Genomic DNA, 10973 nt, shown 5'->3' on the forward strand with positions numbered 1-10973 from the left:
CGTCGACCTCAAAACTCCCATGTGATTGGTTTAAAAAACCCTATATTCCGAAATTAAAATAAATGTCATATAAATAAATGTTATATGAAAGGTGAGGTCGCAATGCTGGCTTGGCTTGGCTTGTCCAGGACGTCTCAGGACGTCTGATCCTGATCCGCAGGCAAAGGCACTAGAAAAGTGATTCGCAAACACCAAGAGACCAGGATTCGGCCAGGAGAAGAGTAGTAACAGGTTCAGGGTTCGAGTCTTCGAGTCTTGTGATTGGAAGAAGAAGAAGCGGGGTCAGGAAGAATGTTGAGCGTGCGCCGACTACACCTGCACCTTCCCTACGAGATTCCCATCGTGGGTTGCGAGCTTACGCCTTCTGTCCTCTCTCGTCGTCCAGATAACGCCATTACAAGCGATGATGTTTCTGAATCTGAATCGGCACCTGTAGATGGCTACTACCTCAGATTCAGATGGTATCGTATTATTCAGAGTGACAAAAAGGTTGCAGTATGCAGTGTCCATCCATCAGAGCTAGCCACTATACAGTGCCTGGAATGTGTGAAGGCTAAGATACCTGTTTCAAGAAGCTTTCATTGTTCACCAAAGTGCTATTCAGATTCATGGGGTCATCACCGTGCATTGCATGCACGAGCGGCCAGTGCAGTGCATGAGAATGGAACTGAGGACGATGAATTATTTGGGGGATTAGGCAGCACAAGGGGTCTGGTTGGTTCAACTTCAAGTTCAGGAATTCACAATGCATCTCTAAGCAATGGTTCTGCCTTGTTAAACCCCCCTAATGTTTCTGAAAGGGGTGGCGATGAGACATGGTATGAAGTTGGACGTTCAAAAACATATACACCAACAGCTGATGATGTGGGCTATGCTCTGAAGCTGGAATGTGTGGCAGTTGATGCAGCCACGGGAATACCAGTAGGTCCAGCCAGCACACTCTGCACTTCCCTAGTTATCCCAGCCCCTTCCCCCACTCCTCGACGCATGATTCCAGTCAATGCAGTTAATGGAATTGCAAATCTTGAGCTGGAAGGACGCGCTGCAGCTTCTGGCAGAATTCCGATGCAGGCCCAGGGCTCGCCGCTAGCATAACAATGCGAGCGATGATGGTCCATTGCCTTGCCAAGTCTTCATGAACACGGTCAATGCTATCTAAGGTTAGCATTGGATACCCAGTTACCTAGTTTATTTTTAATATTCTTTCTGAATTGTTTAGGGAATATTTCTATGCTCTTCTTGTTTATGTTTATGTTAGGTCTGTGCTGGACATCCACATTGTGTAGGGTTTGATGATATAAGAAGTTTATTTTTAGTGTTCAACGTTTCGGGCATTGAATTTGATCGCCATGAGTTCGTACAATTGTATTTATAATGGGTTTCAATTAATGGTTTGGTCTTATATTCGATGAAGCTTTTACCAAGCCAAATCATACCAATTTCCATGGCTAATTCATGCTAAAATTACTGTGTTTTGGTTGCTACTTCCCTAGCGAAATCGTGCCTTTGTCAACGACATTTAGTGGCCCTTCGGCCCTTCAATACAACGATTTGATGGTTGCCTTACCAACTAAAATTGTGCTCCCTTTTGTTGTGACTTGGTTGGTAAATTCCTAGCAAAATCATGGATCCAATCCTAGTGAATTAGTCCTCTTTTAATACTGCATTTTGGTGACCAAAACACCAAAAAAAAATAGCCAATGATGAGGAGAAATAGGGATTTAAAGATACAAATTAGCATGCTTGCTAGTTCCTAAAGAATATCCCAATAACTCCAGTGGATATAAAGAGGAAATTCTCAGTAGGAAAAGAAGATGAAAATCTATTAAAATTAAATGATCATATATGTTGCATATCTTTGCCACCAAGGAAGTTGACACAATAAATTTATATTTGTCTCACGAAGAAGCATGAACCTGCAAAGTTGCAAGACTAAAATATTTTTTAAAACGTATATATGGAAATTTGTTCATCTCTTTATTGGATGCGTTGTACATTTGATATTCATATGTTTTCTTCGTGGGCGCACTTCTTCTCTCTTGGCACGCACTTAGTGTTTGATTTTTTGGTGACATGTTTGGTTTTTTCAACACCTGGATATTTTCTTGTTGGCACTCTCTTTCTGCTGGCTGAGATTAGAAAAGTGGAATGAAGAAAAGCAAAAGTGGAATTGGGTGGGGGTGGTTCCGTGGTGGTGATATTCACCCATTCATAATATACACTTAGTTGACTTGAAACCCAAATAAACCATAGGACAATTTCATATTTCTGGCACATTTCTGATCCTCTTAGATTAGCCATTTTCTTTGCTATTTTCGAACTTAGTTTTTACTTGTGTCTCTTCTAGCTATCTACAAATCATTGCAAAAAATACTACCATTCAATGGCCCCTCAAACAACAGATTTGATGAACCTTGCAATGTAACTAAGTTGGCAGTCAGAATCATGATTGGCCTCTAGAAAATTCGCTTTCAACCAGTGAATTCAATACCAAAACTAAGGATTGTAAGAAGATCCATTCTTAAGGTCTCTCCACTAGTGAATGACTAATTAATTAGAAATATAGAATACCTGCTTCTATTTGGCAATAAAACATATTCGTAGGGGACCTTTGATATGACCAATGAGGAAGTTTAATCTAGTTCCCATCGACAATATCACAATCATAAAACGAAGTGCAAATAGAACATTGCTTGCCCATCCATTCACTCTTCCATCTAATTTCTATGAACATATATGCCTCACATTCATTACAGAACCCTCTCATTGTTACTACTACATTTGAATGACTTTTGTTGGTGCAATTAAAAACATTGTGCGATAGATGTAGCAAAAGTTGATAATGCTCCTATTATACTACTAACACTAAGGTATGCCATGGATAATCTTTGAGTAATACAACCCTATAATATCTTGAATACAACTAGACTATGATGCCAAGGATACAGTGAAAAAACCTTTGGGCCATATACCAATTGTTATGTAAATAAGAACACCCAATAAATCTGGTGGATTTTTGGAAAAGCTCACAAATTTTAACTGTGTCATTTTTCCAAGAAAATGTTACAACATCCCCAATCGAATAAATCATTTATGGGAGTTTAAACACCCTAAGTAGCTAGAAGCTTCCATCTTTGATCTGCTTCTCCAATCCACGAATGCCTTGATAAGAATTTTTTCTAGGGCTTCATCTTCCTCAACTTCTTTGGGGAAACTCTATGTCCCACTCCTTATTTCTCACACAATGAATATATATTGCATCACCAATTCCCTACATGTAGAAGCTTCTTTCAATGGTGCATGTAGAATTGCTGCCAAAGGACACGCTAGATATGTGTTCAACAAAATAGCAGAAAATTATTCATTGGAATGTATGTAGAGGATATTTAGTAGAGATAATGAGGAAGATGAACACTTCATTATGGCCGTCTCCTTAAGAATGTGGAGGTCGAAGTTGCATTGTCTTTTGATTTGGAAACGTTTTCAAGCCATTACATTCTCATAATAAATACCATCCAGAGGAATACTACACATTCAAAATCGTTATATCCATCCACTCATCCTCCATAGCTTATATCTTTATGGGGAAAAGAAAAGATGATACCTCCCAGAAACGAAATCAAGAGCTGTTCCAGCCTTGTACATTAAGGGAAACTACTCGATCTTCAACATTGTTGCCAAATACAACAAAATTATTACACTCACCATCATCGACAACAACTTCATGACTTCCCACAATCGCATTCAATTTGAAGAAACATAGTTGAATATCTAGAAGAGGTGCATTAAATCATCAAAGTGGGTGTAAAAATGGTTCCATTATGACATAAATTAAATTGTGTAATTTGTAGGGATTCAAAACTAATTTCCAATTAGCATGAGGCCTTATTATGAATGTAAGACTAGAACTTTTCAAGTATAAATTTCTATGAGAAAGCAGTGATTGCCATTGAGGGTACAAATAGATCTACCAGGAAACTTGACTAGAAATCACTATTAGAACATTGCACACATGAGTGTTGTGCATAAGAAAATTGTTAAGTATCTTAACAACACGGTTACAGATAACATAGACAGGTAATGAATAGATCATCCAAATAAGATATTTCCCTTGATATCATGCAAACTGCATATCCATATTCTACCATTGTAGAAACAAGTGTTCAAATTTTCTTTCTTTTCTAAAAATGTAGAGAATGTTACCTCATTTTTAAGAGTTGAGTCATATTTTGTAAATGCCAGACCTGGGATTGATAACACTGCAGAGAACTCTGTTGAAAGTAATAGTCACAAATGTATCAATGACATTCCTTTCTTCTGCCTACAAAGATGAGCACCCCAAAGGCGCATCTTTGTTGGGTTGAAGGTCCCTCACCAATTCGAAGAATATACGGCTCTCTAATGTTATTTCTAAAATGAAACCCGAGAAAACAATGTTCTGAAACCACGGGGCATTTATTATTAGCTCCATATTTGCCAAAATTTTAATTTTCCGTCTTACAAATGATCTGAAGCTAAGTTGTCTTCTCTGAGCATAGATGCAATTGAAAAATTTGCAAATGATGAGGAGAATTAGGGATTTAAAAATATAAATTTGCATGCCCCCTAGTTCCTAAGGAATATCCCAATAACTCCAGCACATATAAAGAGAATTATCTCGAGGAAAAGAAAAGGAAAAGAAAAGGAAAATCTGTTAAATTAAATGATCAAATATGTTGCATAAATCTGCCACCAACAACGTTGAAACAATACATTTAAATTGGTCTCACGAAGAAGCATGGACCTACCAAGTTCTAACACTAAAATAATTTTTAAAACGTATATATGGAAATGTGTTCATCTCTTTATTGGATGCATTTTGCATTTGATATTCATAAGTTCTCTTCGTGGGCGCACTTCTTCTTTCTTGGCACATACTTAGTGTTTGATTCTTGGTGACATGCTTGGTTTTTTCAACACCTGTATATTTGCTTGTTGGCACTCTCGGTTTGCTCGCCAATATTCGAAAAGTGGAATGACAAAAACCGAAAGTGGAATTATTGGAGGTGGTTCCTTGGCAGTGAGCTTCACCAATGCACAATATACACCTAGTTGACTTGAAACCCAAATAAACCATGCACCAAATTGACTTGAAAAAAATTTCATATTTGTGGGAAATTTCTGATCCTCTTAAATTAGCCATTTTCTTGGCTATTTTCAAACATAGTTTTTACTTGTGTCTCTTCTAGTTTTCTCTACAAATCACCACTACCATTTAATGGTCCCTCAAAAAACAGATTCAATGGACCCTTTACCAAGTGAAATCATACCAATTTCCACTAGTAATTTGTGCTAAAATTTACTGTGTTTTGGTTGCTACTTCCCGAGCAAAATCATGCCTCTATCAATGACATTTCGTGGCCCTTCAATGCAATGATTTGATGGTTGCCTTACCAACTAAAAATGTGCTCCCTTTTGTTGCGACTTGGTTGGTAAATTCTCACCAAAATCATGAATCCAATCCTAGTGAATTCATCCATGGGTTATGGTGCAGATCTAGATGTGAATGAAGGAGGAACCTTAGCGCAAAGAGAAGGATAAGTTCTATTGATGGATCATAATCTTTAAGTTTGAATGATAGTATCTTTGTATGATTTTGATCTGTTATATGTGGCACTTGCTTGATCTATAAAACTGATAATCTGGGTTAATTAGAATATTTGAAAGAGCGAATTATCCTTTATAGATCTGTACGTAGGTCCAGTGAAGCGAAGGCGCGTACATACGCCGGTTCAGTGAAGGAAAATAGCGTATACGCAGGTTGTTCCATACGCAGAAGCATATGCACGCAGGTTTCAGGCTATTAAAATAGCGTATATATTTTGAGTTGTGATCTTGCTACTTCTGTTTATTGCTGCAGTGTTTTGGGTTCAGTTTTGGTGTGTGGTTACCGTGATCTGGGTATAGTTGTCAGAGAAGTGTTTATTTTGATTCAGTTTTGATTGGTGAAAAGGTGATTGGTTGATGCAAAAACTCTTGATGTTTGATTGATGCTAATTGTGGATCCAGTCTGAAAATTCATGAAACGTGGTCCTTGAAAGAAAGAGAAGGTTGTAGCCTTCTGTAGGCCAGCACCTATGTACTAGTATCTTGGCTAGTACAAGAGCTAAGGGGGTTGTAGCTCCCTTCCAGGAGAAGTTGGAAAACGAGAGAGGGTTGTAGCTCTCTGCAGGTTGCAACCTGCGTACTGGTAAAGGACTGCACCAGTACAATTGTAAAAATAAGTTTCTAATTAAAGAGAAGATAGAGACGAATTGCAGTAGGTGGTTTTCACCCACTTTGGGTTTCCACCTTATATCTTGTGTTCTTGTGTGCGATTGTCTTTCTGCTCTGTTTTACTGTTTCTGGTTACTGGTTATTTGATTCTCAAACACAAATTAATAATCATCAGAAAGATAAAGTCATTTAAAAGTTTGCATTGTATATGCGGGTTTCCTTCTGCATAGTTGCGTATATACGCGGGTTTAATTAACTGGAGTAGCGTATATCATTTGTTTTTGAAAAAAGGAATATTTGACTTGATAATACTGATTCACCCCCCCTCTCAGTATTATTTCCAACATTTCCTGTGTCTTCCCTCCTTGAATCCCATTTAAGAACTTTGTCACTAATGTAGAAATATTCAGCCTTGGTTCTCTTATCAAAAATATTTTTAATCTCTTCCTACACAGCTTGAGACCTGACATAGACCTCTTCTCTAGTTTGTTGTAGATGAATAGTTTGGTTGATTCTTCTTTGGATACTATTTGGTTCAACCTGTAATTCTTGAAGTATCTTCATTACTGGTACTCCCAAAGAGGATGGAAAGACAAGTACCAATTGATTTCTTAGTAGTCAATCTGTCTACCCATATGGCATTGACTAGCTTTTTATTCCAAGTTTTCTTATTGTCATCTAGTAACTTCCTGATGATGTTTACTAGGCTTTTGTTTGAGGATTCTGCTAGTCCATTACCTCGAGGGTAATAGGTTGTGGAATGGCCAAGGGTGATATGGAATTTATTGCAAAAATCTATCATTCTTTTGGATTTAAAGGTTGCTGCATTATCAGTAATGAGCGTAGTTGGACATCCAAATCTTGATAAAATATTGGTTTCAAGGAAGGTTATGATAACAGTATCTGTGGCTTGCCTTGAAGGTATGGCCTCTGTCCATTTTGTGAAGTAGTCTGTGGCTGTGAGGATCCATTTGTGATGGGCAGAGGAGGGTGGGTGAATTTCACCAATGAAGTCTAAACCCCATTGTTGAAAAGGTATTTATGCAATGATTGGCTTGAGGGGTGAAGATAAGAGTTTTTTCTTCCCCTAAAAAATTTGACATTTGTGACAGGAGGTCACATATTTTTTGACATCAACAAACAAGGTAGGCTAGTAGAAACCAGCTCTAAGGATTTTGTCTATAGTGGTCTTCCAGTAAAGGTGTCCTCCATAGTCACCTACATGAAATACTTCCAAAACATTGTCAGACTCTTCTTTTAATAAGCAATTGAGAAGAATACCTTCATGATCTCTCCAAAACAGAGCATTGTCTAATATACAAAATTTCAAGGATTTCATCTTCAAAAACCTCCTTTTAGTCCTAGATAATTCAGGAGGAGCTTGTAAATTTAGTAAAACATAAATAATATCAGCATACCAAGGTGATTCAATAAAATCTTGGCTGATTAGTAGAGTCGCCATCTCCTCTTCATTATCTATTGCTGCAATAAAGTTTATATCCAAGGCCTGACAATTTGATTCAGCCATGAGTTTGGCTAAACCTTGGCCCTTGATTAAGTTAGTAGGTTTAATTTCTATATCATACTCTAAATAGTAGCAATCCACTTTCCTCTCTTTCCATAAGGACCATCCCAAGTTAGGATGTCTTTAACTACTGAATTAGGAACGTAGGCTACTATATGAGAATATAAGATGTATACCATAAAATCCTTAATGGGTTTGACTAAAGCCAAGGCTTGTTTTTCCATTATGTTATATTTCAAAGGAGGCACCTCTCAGGGCTTTGCTGAAGAAACAAATGGGATGTTCATAGCCCTGGTCATTTTTCTGCAATAGAACTGCAGCAATTGTATGCTCAAAAGCAAAGGAAAACAAGATGAAATCTTTGTCAAATTTAGGACTGATTAACACAGGTGTTTTAGTCAAGGCTAGTTTAATGTCTTCAAAGGATTTTTTAGCCTCGACAGTCCATTTTATGGTGGAGTCCTTTTTCAACATGTTGTTTAGTGATCTAATTAACTCTGCCAAATTACATATAAATCTTCTAAGAAAATTAATTTTTCCTAAGAAAGCTTGTAATCGTCTAATGTTCCTGGGGTGCTTTATTTGCAGGATGGCTTCTATTATCGTAGGGTTTGTTCTTATACCATCTTTTGAAATTATGTGACCTAACAACTTTCCTTCTTCTAACCCAAACAAGGACTTTTTTGGGTTTAAGGAGATTCAAAATTTCCTACATTTAATAAAAACTTGCCCTAGATGATCCAAATGTTGATTGTCAGATTTTGAAAATACAGTAATATCATCTAAATATATCACAAAGAAATCATGAATTTCTTTTGCAAAGGCTATATCCATAGCCCTCTGGAAGATAGCTTCTGCATTCATTAGCCCAAAAGGCATTTTCACATACATAAATGTGCCCCAAGGAGTAGTAAAGGTAGTTTTTGGTTGGTCATCTAGATGAACCAAGATTTGACTGTAACTAGAAAACCCATCCAACAATGAGATTCTGGTTGATCCAACTACTCTCTGTAAAATGTGGTCCATTTTGGGGAGAGGGTAATTGTCTTTTAGTGACACTTTGTTGAGATTTCTAAGATCCACATAGAGTCTGATCTCACCAGTTTTATTTCTAGTTGGCACCAAGTTTGAGACCCAATCAGAAAATCTGATTGGTGCAATTATTTTAGCATCATACATCCTCTAAATTTCTTTTTCAATTGCAGGTAATAAGATAGGGTTAATACTTCTAAGTTTTTGTTTGAAAGGCTTTTGATTTTCTTTAATAGGAATTGTGTGATGGATGATGTTGGTGTCATAGGATTTAAGGTCCTCATAACTCCAAGCAAAGACATCTTGAAATTCTTTCAACAACTCAATGTATTTTACTTTTTCAGTTGGGGGTAATGATTTTGAAAGTTTGATCAGTTTAGGATTTTCATCGGTGCCTATATTACATTCAGGTTCCATTTTAGGTTTCCTAGGAATATCATTTGAATCAAATAAATCTTCCAGAGGGGTTAATCCCTTTGGTAAGAAGTTATCTTTGAGATTAATTACTTCGGTTTCTTCACTAGTTATTTCATCAATCTCCATTTTCTCTAAGTTATCTACGTCTGATTTTGTAAATCTAGTTGGGTTGAGTCTATCTATTCCATCACCTTCTATCTCATTTATTTCTATCTCACCCTTAGTGTCAGGATCTATTGATTTATCAATATCTATATTGTTATTTATAAACACTTAACAATGTAAACTTTGAAACGGGAACTATAAACTCAAAACGGGAAATCTGGCCCAAAAACCCCAAAAAAACATCAAAAACAGTGCTAAAAACGAAAAGTGTGTATACTGGAACGATGTTTTTTTTTTAGGTGCCAATTTTGAACGTGTTTTAAAAATGGCGGTGACTACGAAATTTACTATGAAATTTTCGTGCAAAATATAGCCTGAAAACGAAAGTGATGCTACTGGAAAAATTTTTTTTTAGGGTCAATTTTCAAACTTTTTAAAAAATGCTAATAAAACCAATTTTTTATGTCTCAAACAAAGTTAATTTTTAAGGAAAAAACACATTAATGTTTCTGGTAGAATATCATTTTTCTTTCCTAAGTATAAATTTAACATGTTTTCAAGCACACCATGGTAGATACAAAAGAAATTGAAATTTTTTCAACTATAAAATTAAAAAACCATGACATTATGAACAAAGTATATCAGTCAATGAAATGAAAAGTCTTTATTTGTATACTGAATAAAACAGACATTATATCTCTAATTTGATATTGCATTGTAGATATTTAAACAATAAAATTTATCATACTTAAGACATAATCCAACAACATAAAAATGCTTCATAACTTCTCATTTAACAACATATGGAAAACATTAATTTTATTTGAATATATGATGCATATATTAGTTATATAATCTGTCTTAAACAATTATTCAAAATCACTCATATTTTCTTGCACACCATCACAATTCACATCTTCAGATGAGTGACTGGATGCTGACGAAGACGTTCCATATTCTTCTCTTTCATCAACTAGTGCCCCATCTGAGTCCACATGCATGCCCAACATTCCAGGGTTCAAAAGTCTTCTAGATCTACGATTGGTTTCAGCAGATTCCCATGTCAACACTATTCCTTCTGGTAACAACCTTTTCAGAATCTCTATCGTCTTGAAGCGAAGAGTTCCTCTCTTTGTTAAATTGAAGTCATAAACAAGTATGTCAACATTCTCCAATTGTAATATGTCTGTGCGGCGACGATTTATATTTGTACCCTTTCTTTTTCTTTTTCCACCATTTTTTTTGTCAACTACCATCTCTCGCTTATACACACCATTGAATGGGTGTGTATTTGTGGCATACCAATGTACTTCAACACTTGTAACATCCTCATTTTCTGTAAAGACCTTTATAACTTTAGCAACCCAAAATGGATAGCCTTTGGGATCTCCATCTGCTAGCATTGCAATCATGCAACCCTCCTTAATATGATGTACTAAACCCCTATAAACGTCTTCCATGGCTTCACGTTGTGCACGAGATCTTCTGGAACCAATATACATCTTTGTTTCCATTGCCTGTGAAGAATTAATAATACCTTGAGTTTGTTGCTGTTCAACAATGTTTACTTCCTCTTGTTCATTCGACACATTTTGTGGCCAAATAAATGGATTTTTCAAAGGTATATCTTCATTGGTTG

The 10973-nt window shown here is 36.4% G+C and overlaps 1 pseudogene; it reads left to right on the forward strand.

The window, feature by feature from the left end:
* Nucleotides 1-291: 291 nt before the first annotated feature.
* Nucleotides 292-1095, forward strand: LOC149189936 (carbon catabolite repressor protein 4 homolog 2 pseudogene; annotated as a pseudogene).
* The last annotated feature ends 9878 nt before the right edge of the window (nucleotides 1096-10973 follow it).

Source organism: Pinus tabuliformis, chromosome 3_1 (assembly GCF_031772625.1).
Source record: "Pinus tabuliformis cultivar Carrire ecotype Pingquan chromosome 3_1, CPIR1, whole genome shotgun sequence".
In the NCBI taxonomy this organism is placed as follows: Eukaryota; Viridiplantae; Streptophyta; class Pinopsida; order Pinales; family Pinaceae; genus Pinus; species Pinus tabuliformis.